The 13,116-nt window shown below is 44.2% G+C and overlaps 1 pseudogene; it reads left to right on the top strand.

The window, feature by feature from the left end:
- The first annotated feature begins 381 nt into the window (after positions 1 to 381).
- Positions 382 to 13,116, top strand: part of LOC125516729 — a 47,064-nt pseudogene continuing 34,329 nt past the window's right edge.

The following is a 13,116-nucleotide window of genomic DNA, read 5'->3' as shown; positions in this document are numbered from 1 at the left end:
TTTGTCGCATGTGGGGGTTGATCTTTATTTTGGTACCATAGTCGGACCATGAGTGTATTGGATGATTGTAATGTTATTCATGTATTTGTGTGACGTGGCGAGTGTAAGCCAACTATGTACCTTTTCCCTTTTTATCTATTTACATGGGTTGTTGTGAAGATTACCTTACTTGCGACATTTCTTTCAATGCGGTTATGCCTCTAAGTTGTGCTTCGACACGTAGGAGATATAGCCGCATCGAGGGCGTTACACCTAGGTCTTCCCAATCTCCGGTGGATTAACATCGCCATTCAAGACCGATGGTTATGGCTCCAAAACGAAGTCCCAAAGGAATCAAGGCAGCTCTTCAGGGCCACTGCAAAAACTATGCTTGGCAATGGAATGAGCGCTAGCTTCTGGGAAGACCGGTGGCTTGAAGGCTTTAGGATCCAAGATGTGGCCCCATCAATATACGCTATTGTTGCACCCAGCGCGGGGGCATCTCGGACGGTCTACCAGGCAATATCAACAGGTGAATGGGCCTTGGACATTGGGCCCGACCTCACTGGCCAGCAGTTAAATGAGTACATGCTCCTATGGGACCTGGTGACCAGTACAATGCTCATGCCGGAGGAGATGGATCACATCACGTGGAGCTGGGAGGCCAATGGGGACTACTCCACGAAATCAGCTTACGAGGCCAAATTCATAGGACGGGAGGTGGAGCCGACAACAGAATTTACGTGGAAATTCAAGGCCCCACTACGTTGCAGGTTCTTTCTTTGGCTTGCAATGCATAATAGTGTTGGACCTCGGATAGACTCGCTAGGCGCGGATTAGATCACCAAGACGCATGCCCCTTCTGCGATCAACACGAGGAGACCATCGATCATCTTCTTCTAGGCTACGTATTCGCAAGAGAAGTTTGGTCAATCATATGCGGAGCACTTGATAGGCCATAGTGGATGCCGATCCAGGACTCGAGGCTGCGAGATTGGAGCACCTTCACAACTACTAATGGCCAAGGGGCGAAGGACACACGTGCAATCTTACTACTCGTGCTATGGGAGATTTGGAAGCACTGAAACACAATTTTCTATGATGGCGCCCCCCGCTCGTCGAGGGCACTCGCGAACAGAATTGACACCGAGAGATGCACATGGAAGCAAGCTGGCATCTTAAAAGGGAATGTAGAGCCTCTCCTAGAAGGGCTAGTCGGGTGGGCTGGGGGGAGAAGTTAGGCTAGAGTAGTTTCCGGCTATGCTGATGGAGTTGGTCCACATGTATCATTGTAACATGTAACCGCCAACGTGGAGGGGTTCTTGTCCCCATCCTCTTCCTTTAATATATAGTACGCACACTCCTGCGTATTCGAGAAAAATGTTCATGATAATATGATGCTGCCTAAAATAGATATACTTGTGTTGATTACGAATGAAGGGCTTAGCATGGACACGAGGGATGAACACTGGAGCAGGATCAAGCATGGTGATGAAGGCGCACGCGAAGGGAACCAAAATGGTGTTTCTAATGGAGTTTTCAGCAATTTGAAGCCCCCATGATGACATACAAGGACATGGACGAAATATACAAGATGCCCTTTCATAAATTTCGTCCATAGGCTATTATAGCTGTTGCACCATCGTAAAGCACCTTATAAATATAACCCTTTCCCCCTATAAATACAGCCCTTAAAGCACCTTTAGACTTGGGTATTGTTTAGTTTAAAAGTTCTTCATAGCTGCAACTCGCGTGCTTTGTTTGTGTTCAATGACTAGACCAAGACGTCATAGAACCCCACTTTATTAATAAAGCTGTAACATCCCAAATTTTCAATTTGGAATGTTATACATTAGGTCATCATGCATATCATATTTTATTTTGCTTTTGGTTTTGATCCTAGAAAATCCTAAGCAACTCAAGGACCCACGGAGAGAGTTGGGGATTTCGTTATTTACGTATTTGAGTTTTCTCAAATTATGTAAACAGAATCATTTGATTTTATTTATTTTATCATCAATTATTTCTATTAAAAAAATATGAGAGCGGGAATAAAATGACTTTCCCAAAATATAGAAATATTGAGGATTTAATAAAAAAATCAAATAAGTTTTATTTCGGAGTTTTTCGGTATTTTTATTTGAATTTAGGAAAAATGCGCGTTTTTCAAAGTTGTAGTTTGGGCCCAGATAAATGTTCACTTTATCGGGCTTGATTTTAGAAACCCGGCAAAATTTATTTCGTGATTTTTGGAGTCCGTTTAGTATTTCTTTTTATTTTTCTTCCGAGCGGAATTAATTAAAAAAAACGCGTAACCGACTCCGGGCCGTACCCGGCCAGGAAACCTCCGCCCGGGGCGCCTTTAAATAGCGCCCAAGCCGGCCCGAGGAGAGCCCACCCCGCCGCCTGCCCTAACCCTAGCGCCGCCGCCGCCGCCGGAGCCGCGCGCCTTTCGAGGTTCGTCGCCGCCTCGTTTTCCGTGCTGTTTAAAAAATATATATATTTCTGTTCGTCGTTTTTCCTTTTTCGTCGGATTTTCCGCGGTTATTTTCTGATCACGATTTCTGATCCGATTTTTGTTTTAGTATAACTTTCGCTCGTTTATGGATCAGGCGATCAAGCGCCTGGAGTTTCGTCTCGAAACCCTCTTTCCGAATAATCAACTTAAACAAGTTTTTGCTACTGTAAAATTTGCCCTAGATCCAGATTACTAGAACGAAGTTGTTTTCTTTCGCCGTTTGATTTCTTTTGCTTCGTTCGATTTGATTCTTTTTGCCAACAGGGTTCTTAAGTTGAACTTTCTGGTTAGATCTTTTATTTGAGTTTTACCTGTGCATTAGATGAGTACTATTGTATGGCTTGTGTTGTCTGCGAGTAGAATACCGGAGTGCGCCGCCTGTTACTTTGAATCTCTAGTTACGCGATCATCAAGCCAGACAAGTAACACTTTGATCCATACCTTTTCTACAACCCAGTTTTATTGCATTAGATCAATCCTCACACATTGCATGATTAGGATCTAATTAAACTTGTGGGATGGGAAGTAGATGAGGTAGTAACTATTACCTGTTTATTATCAAACCTTTGGGAGTTACTTCTACGTTTGCTATTAGGCCATGCTATGCCAGTAGACGTGGATTGGGTGAGTGATATCCATGACAGATGTGAGATTATAAATAAGGGTTTATCTAAGGTGGCAACCTAACACACATCTGGGTCGATTGAGGCACCTGGGGTTACCAGCACTTGCCTGTTTTCTTTTGGACCGCCACCCAGGCCCAAAGGGATCATGAGATTTTTCATACTAGAAACTTCCGTGTGCAGCCACAAGCCATTATCGGCTCTGGCATAGTTGACTGAGTTGTGCGAACTCTTACAGTGGTAGACTAGCAGATATAGGGGAAAGTAGGTGTACCGGTCTACCCGTCGTAAGGTGCTAGCGCTTCTGAAAGACTTTGTCTCGGTCATCCGTTTTCTCAAACATCATGTAGTGCGAGAAACCAAACGGAGGCGATCGAGTCTTGTGGGGAAAAGTGCGCAAACCTCTGCAGAGTGTAATAAACTAATCATGATTAGCCGTGTCCCCGGTTATGGACATCTTGAGTATCTAGTACCTGGATTATCATGTGAATCTCAACATGTTACTATAAAATTAATATTGTTGGGTTTTAATGATGTTACTTAATTGGGATTGAGGATGCTGTCAACCATTCTCAATGTTTCACAACCACCATGATAGTAATTAAATTTATTCCATTGAAGTAGGGAAAAATTGGCTTTACGCAAAAACAGTAACCATAGAGCTTTCCACCAGCCAAATATGCATATAGTATAGTTGTTGCATTCCATTACTCTCTATGTGTTACCTTGCCAGCATATTCCATGTGCTGACCCGTTTTCGGGCTGCAACGTTAATGTTGCAGAATTTTCAGATGACGATTAAGGAGTTTTTAGGTTGTGGTTCTATACTCAGTGATGCCGTTGGAGTTGATGGACTCACTTATCTTCCAAGCCTTCCGCTGTTATCGGTATTAGATGGCCTTAAGCCATATTTATTGTAATAAGTTCTCTTTTGAGACACTCGATGTAATAAGTGTGTGATTGCTACTCTGCTATAAATCCTCCGAGTACTGTGTGGTGTCAGCATTACTGATCCAGGGATGACACCGGAGCACAGAGATCAGACTGTTTGAGGTCTGGTCGCTACAGAGATGGTATCAGAGCACACGCTGACTGTAGGACACGACCACTAAGCTAAAGACCTAGATCACTACTCACTCTCCTCTCTTCTGACTTCTCATCTCTTCTACTCTTTAGGATGGCGGATGCAAGGAACAAGTTCACCCAACCGGATGAAGATACACCCTTTGGACGCCACTTGAAGGAAGTCACTAGATACCTGAACATAGGAATACCAAGCTTCACAGGAACCTACAACGCCACCTTACCTGAAGAAGAGTGCTGGATGATACAAGTTCAAGTTCCAGGAAGGACGTTCATGCCAGTCACTGAGCCCATAGAGTTTTCTTTTGATGCACCAACTTGGAGTCTAGGAAAGAGTATGGCAGCTCACATTGCCATGGGACGCATTGGAGAAGTCTACCGCAAGGATCTCAAGGATACTATCTACCAGATTTGTGGGCGCCGAGATGAACACTGGGAGATGATCAGCACCAGGAAAGATAGATCAATTGCAGCTTTTATTCAGGAGTTAAACCAGCACATTCGACGACAGGAGAATCAGATGTGCGCCGACATGATAGATCTGAAGAAGGCTAAGACTAGAATCAAGGAACTGGAGGAAGAACTCAAGGCTACACGTGAAGATTATGAAGAAGAAATTGAAGTATTGGTGGAGAAGAATGACGATCTGATCAAGAAGATTGGAATATTTATGGGAGGCCCGACACCAGTAGATGAAGATGAGGAACCCAAGGAGATTAGCCCGGAGGACTACATCATCATCGACGGCACCGACTCGGAGCAAGATAGTAGCGATGATGACTATGTGGATGAAGCAGGAGCAGATATCATGGAGTCTACAACCGTAGAATATTTCTAGTAGACCACCTCATCAGTAGTAGTAGTCCACCATGTAAATATAGTAGTCCGAGCACTTTTGCGATAGCTAGACCGATTGTATGCCTTTGTTTGATTGATTGAAGTGAATTGTGTGCTTTTGCCTCATGTGCATATGGGTAGTGTTTTCTCTTTAGACCCCCTCTATTCTTATATCTCATCTTTTCTAAACCCTCAGATGCCTCCGAGACGTGACCCCGAATTTGCTTTTCCGCCGGAGCTCACCCAGTTGATCCAGCAGCAGAACACCTTGATGCAGTTGCTAGTTCAAAATCAGAATCAAGGGAACAACAACAACAAACCACCACCACCACCACCTGTTGACCACTTAGCCCGTTTTCTTAGGCTGAATCCGCCGGTGTTTTCCAGTAGTACCGAGCCGATTGTAGCAGATGATTGGCTCCGCAAGATAGCTAGAGAGTTGACCACAGCAGGATGCACAGATGTGGAGAAGGTTAAGTTTGCCGCACATCAGTTAGAAGGACCCACAGCATCTTGGTGGGAGAATTTCACAGCCACCTTCCCAGTCGACACTGTCACATGGGACCAGTTTCAGCAGGCTTTTCGTACTGCCCATGTTTCAGTAGGAGCAATGGCCATGAGGAAGCGTGAGTTTCGTAACTTGCGCCAAGGAGGACGGACAGTTGGCCAGTATGTGGAGGAGTTTAGTAAGCTAGCACGTTATGCCCCAGATGACGTTGCTACAGATGCAGCTAAGCAGGAGAAATTCCTGGAAGGACTGAATGATGAGTTGAGTATGCAGTTGATGGTAGCCACCTTCAACAACTACCAGGAGTTGGTAGATCGTGCTCTTATGATTGAAGGGAAGCAGCAGCAAATTGAGAACCGCAAGAGGAAGTATGGACAAGGAAAGTATAATTCAGGAGCTCAGCAGAAGCCTCGTTTTACCCCTAGACCAGGAGGACATTTTCAGCATACCCATGGAGTAGGTAGCTCGCACAATCACAATGGCACCAAGAATGGTAATGGGAATGGAGGAAGTAATGGACAGAACCGCAGCACCCCATCAACCCCAGCCAAGAAGGACTAGAGCCACATCACTTGCTATAAGTGTTCGAAGCCAGGACATTATGCAAATGACTGTCCTGAAGGACAAAACAGCAATGGAAGCTCTGGAAAGAAGCCGAACCCTTTCAACAGGGGACAGGTGAACCACGTTAATGTGGAGGAGGTTGAAGCTCAGCCCGATGTAGTAATAGGTAAGTTTTTGGTTAAGTCATTTACGACACTCGTTCTTTTTGATACTGGTGCATCGCATTCATACATATCAAGGGGATTTGTGGAAAAGTATAGCCTGCCCACTAGGATTCTTAAAACACCTATGCTAGTAAGCTCACCAGGGGCGGAGTACATGGCCAGTCAAGGATGTTTTCAAGTGCCATTAAGTATAGGAAGGCATGTTTTCCCAACGGATTTAATTATTTTGGAATCCCAAGGTCTGGATGTGATTCTTGGTATGGATTGGCTGTCGATGTATGAAGGAAACATCGATTGCGCCAGTAAGACAATTTTGCTCACAACGCCAGAAGGAAGAAGGATCAAGTATGTATCCCGACATGCGCCAAACAGGACACAAGTAAATTCCTTATCAGGAGTTCTGCAGGAGGAAGTACCAGTGGTAAAGGATTTTCCTGATGTATTCCCCGGAGAGTTGCCAGGCATGCCACCGGATAGAGACATTGAGTTTTTGATTGAGCTTTTGCCAGGCACTGGGCCAATATCGAATAGACCATATAGGATGCCAGCAAAAGATTTGATGGAAATTAAGAAGCAGATTAAGGAGTTACTGGATAAGGGATATATTCACCCAAGTTCTTCGCCTTGGGGATCACCAGTACTTCTAGTGGAGAAGAAGGATGGATCGTTAAGGATGGTTGTTGATTATCGAGGATTGAATGAAGTAACGATCAAGAACAAGTACCCACTACCAATGATCAACGATCTGTTTGATTGATTGCAAGGAGATAAAGTGTTTTCCAAGATCGATTTGCGATCAGGATACCACCAGTTGAAGATTCGAGAACATGATATACCTAAGACAGCATTCACCACAAGATATGGACTATATGAGTATACCGTCATTTGAACTGACTAACGCGCCTGCCTATTTTATGAACATGACGAACAAAGTGTTTATGGAGTTTTTGGATAAGTTCGTCGTAGTGTTCATTGATGATATCCTTGTTTATTCGAAGAATGAAGAGGAGCATAAGGAGCATTTGCGTTTGGTACTTGGAAAGATCAGAGAACACCAATTATACGCCAAGTTCAGCAAATGTGAATTTTGGTTGAAGGAAGTAGGATTCCTCGGACACGTTATATCTGGAGAAGGTATAGCAGTAGATCCCGCTAAAGTTGAAACCGTGACCAAGTGGGAAGCACCAACAACAGTTGGAGAGATCCAGAGTTTTCTTGGACTCGCAGGATACTACCGGAGATTTATTGAGAATTTCTCAAAGATCGCAAAGCCTATGACGGAGTTGCTGAAGAAGGATACTAAGTTCAAATAGACTGAGGAGTGTGAGGCTACTTTCCAGGAGTTGAAGAAACGTTTGGTTACCTCACCAGTGTTGATTTTGCCAGATCAAACCAAGGATTATGAGGTGTATTGCGACGCTTCACGTCGAGGACTTGGAGCAGTGCTTATGCAGGAAGGAAGAGTTGTTTCGTATGCTTCACGACAACTGAAGCCTCACGAATTGAATTATGATACGCATGATTTGGAGTTAGCAGCCGTAGTGCATGCATTGAAGACATGGAGACATTTCCTCATCGGAAATCATTGTGAGGTGTACACGGATCACAAGAGTTTGAAGTACATTTTCACACAGAAGGAGTTGAACCTCAGACAAAGGAGATGGTTGGAGCTTATCAAGGATTATGATATGAAATTACATTACCATCCCGGAAAAGCTAATGTAGTAGCTGATGCATTAAGCCGCAAGAGCCATGTCAATAGGTTAATGACGGGAGAAATACCCACGGAGTTAGCAGAAAATTTTCATGAACAATGTTTGGAAATAGTTCCGAGAGGCTATGTAGCAGTATTGGAAATTCAGTCAGCTTTGATGGATAGAATCAGAGAAGCTCAGAAAACTGACAAAGAGATTGCCGCTATAAAGGAGAAACTGAGCAAAGGAAAAGCTAAAGGATTTCGTGAGGATGAGCATGACACCCTATGGTTTGAAGACCGTGTTTACGTGCCCAATGACCCGGAGATCAGAAAGTTGATTCTGCAAGAGGCACATGACTCACCGTATTCTATTCACCCAGGAAATACCAAGATGTATTTGGATTTGAAGGATATTTTCTGGTCGTCCGGAATGAAAAAGGATATTGCGGAGTATGTAGCAGTTTGTGATGTATGTCAGAGAGTAAAGGCAGAGCATCAGAAGCCAGCAGGATTGTTGCAACCATTGCCGATACCCGAATGGAAGTGGGATAAGCTAGGCATGGATTTTATCACGGGATTACCAAGGACTCGTTCAGGCTATGACTCGATTTGGGTCGTAGTTGATCGATTGACGAAGGTAGCACATTTCATCCCAGTAAAGACCACTTACAACAGTGCTAAGTTGGCAAAGATATACATGACCAGGATCGTATGTTTGCATGGAGTTCCGAGGAGCATCGTATCAAATAGAGGAACCCAGTTTACCTCAAAGTTCTGGAAGCAGTTGCATGGGACTTTGGGTACCAGGCTAGAATTTAGTACAGCTTTTCACCCGCAGACAGATGGACAGACTGAGAGAGTTAATCAGATTTTGGAGGATATGCTAAGAGCTTGTGCACTAGATTATGGATCTAGTTGGGATGATAATTTGCCATATGCAGAGTTTTCTTACAATAATAGCTATCAGACCAGTTTGAAGATGGCACCTTTCGAAGCTTTGTACGGAAGGAGGTGCAGGACACCGTTGTCATGGGACGAAGTTGGAGATCGCTAGTTGTTTGGACCAGATCTGATTAAGGAGTCTGAACAGAAGGTGAAGTTGATTCGCGATAGGCTCAAGGTAGCCCAGTCCAGACAGAAGAGCTATGCAGATTCTAAACGCAAGGAGACAGTTTACGAAGTTGGAGACAGAGTTTATCTTCGAGTATCCCCACTTCGAGGGATTAAGCACTTTGGAGTTAAGGGGAAGTTAGCGCCACGATTTGTAGGGCCATATCGAGTTTTGGAGCGTATGGGAGAAGTGGCCTACAAGTTGGAATTGCCAGAAGGATTGGCCGGAGTGCATGATGTGTTTCACGTTTCTCAGTTGAAGAAGTGTCACGCAGAGATGGCTGACATACCTTTGAGAGACACAGTGCCATTGGAAGCAATTCAGTTGGATAACAATTTGACCTATGAGGAGAAACCAGTCAAGATCCTCGAGTTTGCCAGTCGAGTTACTCGCAGCAAGGTTATCAAGTTTTGTAAAGTACAGTGGAGCCACCACACGGAGGATGAAGCCACCTGGAAGTGAGAGGAAGATTTGCTCAAAGACCACCCTCACCTATTTTCTAGCCAACCCGAATCTCGAGGGCGAGATTCATCTTAAGGGGGGTAGGTTTGTAACATCCCAAATTTTCAATTTGGAATGTTATACATTAGGTCATCATGCATATCATGTTTTATTTTTCTTTTGGTTTTGATCCTAGAAAATCCTAAGCAACTCAAGGACCCACGGAGAGAGTTGGGGATTTCGTTATTTACGTATTTGAGTTTTCTCAAATTATGTAAACAGGATCATTTGATTTTATTTATTTTATCATTAATTATTTATATTACAAAAATATGAGAGCGGGAATAAAATGACTTTCCCAAAATATAGAAATATTGAGGATTTAATAAAAAAATCAAATAAGTTTTATTTGGAGTTTTTCGGTATTTTTTTTTGAATTTAGGAAAAATGCGCGTTTTTCAAAGTTGTAGTTTGGGCCCAGATAAATGTTCACTTTATCGGGCTTGATTTTAGAAACACGGCAAAATTTATTTCGTGATTTTTGGAGTCTGTTTAGTATTTCTTTTTATTTTTCTTCCGAGCGGAATTATTTAAAAAAAACGCGTAACCGACTCCAGGCCGTACCCGGCCAGGAAACCTCCGCCCGGGGCGCCTTTAAATAGCGCCCGAGCCGGCCCGAGGAGAGCCCACCCCGCCGCCTGCCCTGACCCTAGCACCGCCGCCGCCGCCGGAGCCGCGCGCCTTTCGAGGATCGTCGCCGTCTCGTTTTCCGTGCTGTTTAAAAAAAATTATTTCTGTTTGTCGTTTTTCCTTTTTCGTCGGATTTTCCGCGGTTATTTTCTGATCGCTATTTCTGATCCGATTTTCATTTTAGTATAACTTTTCGCTCCTTTATTAGAATCAGGCGATTCAAGCGCCTGGAGTTTCGTCTCAAAACCCTCTTTCCGAATAATCAACTTAAACAAGTTTTTGCTACTGTAAAATTTACCATAGATCCAGATTACTAGAACGAAGTTGTTTTCTTTCGCCGTTTGATTTCTTTTGCTTTGTTCGATTTGATTCTTTTTGCCAACCGGCGTTCTTAAGTTGAACTTTCTGGTTAGATCTTTTATTTGAGTTTTACCTGTGCATTAGATGAGTACTTATTGTATGCTTGTTGTTTGTCTGTGATAGAATACCCGGAGTGCGCCGCTTGTTACTTCGAATCTCTAGGTTACGCGGATCATCAGCAAGGCAAGTAACACTTTGATCATACCTTTTCTACAACCCAGTTTTATTGCATTAGATCAATCCTCACACATTGCATGATTAGGATCTAACTAAACTGTGGGATGGGAAGTAGATGAGGTAGTACCTATTACTGGTTTATTATCAAACCTTTGGGAGTTACTTCTACGTTTGCTCATTATGCCATGCTATGCTAGTAGACGTGGATTGGGTGAGTGATATCCATGACAGATGTGAGATTGATAATTAAGGGTTTATCTAAGGTGGCAACCTAACACACATCTGGGTGGATTGAGGCACCTGGGGTTACCAGGACTTGCCTGTTTTCTTTGGACCGCCACCCAGGCTCAAAGGGATCATGAGATTTTTCATACTAGAAACTTCCGTGTGCAGCCACAAGCCATTATGGGCTCTGGCATAGTTGACTAAGTTGTGCGAACTCTTACAGTGGTAGACTAGCAGATGTAGGGGAAAGTAGGTGTACCGGTCTACCCGTCGTAAGGTGCTAGCGCTTCTGAAAGACTGTGTCTCGGTCATCCATCTTCTCAAACACCCTGCAGTGCGAGAAACCAAACGGAGGCGATCGAGTCTTGTGGGGAAAAGTGCACAAACCTCTGCAGAGTGTAATAAACTAATCATGATTAGCCGTGTCCCCGGTTATGGACATCTTGAGTATCTAGTACTGGATTATCATGTGAATCTCAACATGTTACTCTAAAATTAATATTGTTGGGTTTTAATGATGTTACTTAATTGGGATTGAGGATGCTGTCAACCATTCTCAATGTTTCACAACTACCATGATAGTAATTAAATTTATTCCTTTGAAGTAGGGAAAAATTGGCTTTACGCAAAAACAGTAACCATAGAGCTTTCCACCAGCCAAATATGCATATAGTATAGCTGTTGCATTCCATTACTCTCTATGTGTTACCTTGCCGGCATATTCCATGTGCTGACCCGTTTTCGGGCTGCAACGTTAATGTTGCAGACTTTTCAAACGACGATTAAGGAGTTTTTAGGTCGTGGTTCTATACTTAGTGATGCCGTTGGAGTTGATGGACTCACTTATCTTCCAAGCCTTCCGCTGTTATCGGTATTAGATGGCCTTAAGCCATATTTATTGTAATAAGTTCTCTTTTGAGACACTCGATGTAATAAGTGTGTGATTGCTACTCTGCTATAAATCCTCCGAGTACTGTGTGGTGTCAGCATTACTGATCCAGGGATGACACCGGAGCACAGAGATCAGACTGTTTGAGGTCTGGTCGCTACATTTCCTCTTATATTTTCAATATCCAGGTTTTAATCTCAGTTTCTTGCTTGTTCTTCATTTGCTTGCAGGAAATAAACCCTTGTATTCAGGTTGATCGTGCTTTGGCGTGGTCAATAACCTATCAAAATTGGTTTAGCGATTGCTAAGTTACGACGTCTTTGCACGTTCATAGTCGGATGGTCAAAGTCGACTTCCGCCGAAAATGATAGCTACCTCTCATTGAAACATCGAGTCGACACACCCTAGCCTCTATAAAATTGGTGACAGTAATTTGTCTACCCACCGTATGCTATCTTTTCGAGAGAGAAGCCTCTAGTAAAAACTATGGCCCCGGGTCTACCTTTATCATATTACAAAAATGATGCGGTGCATCACATGATCATCCCCACGTACACTTGGACTACTCCCAAGCCCCAAAAGGACATACGATAAGACCTCGACCATACACCATCGGACACAAGGTGAACTCACTCCTCTTCGAACCGTCACTTTCCACATATGACACATGGTTACTACCTCATGCATGGACCTTGCATATACTCAAGTACAACCGAGATGACCATGGAGGATCCAAGGACCAAGGCCAAGCATGGAAGAGGAGAAGGAAGAAGAAGAACGGACAAGACAGGACTTGCCCGGATCTTCCGGACACCCAGCCGGACGATCCGGACCAATACCGGACGATCCGGACAACCACCCGGATGATCCGGCTAACGTGCCCGAAGACACCCGAAGCCTGCTCGACGAAGCCGGATCATCCGGACGGACACCCGGATCATCCGGACCCCCGACACCGGATCATCCGGGCAACCATCCGGATCATCTAGACCCCGCCTGCGCGCGTGACTTGGGCCGAGGCTCGTGTACCCCGTCGCCCCTTACTTACACCTTCGTGGCTTAGCACTATATATAGACCCCCTCCTCCTCCATTTGAGGGTTAGCAGTGTGATAGCTCATTTGAGAGATAGAGCTACGCTCATCCATATCGGATCTACTCCACGAGAGAGACGGCGGCCTCTACGGAGAAGATCCCTTTGGATTCAAGCCCCCTATCTAAGGGAAGATCCCCCCGTGGATTCAAGACCTCCT

The sequence above is a fragment of the Triticum urartu genome, chromosome 6 (assembly GCF_003073215.2).
Source record: "Triticum urartu cultivar G1812 chromosome 6, Tu2.1, whole genome shotgun sequence".
NCBI classification, from domain to species: Eukaryota; Viridiplantae; Streptophyta; class Magnoliopsida; order Poales; family Poaceae; genus Triticum; species Triticum urartu.
Note: the sequence above shows the minus strand (reverse complement) of the source record. Positions and strands in the feature narration are given on the sequence as shown.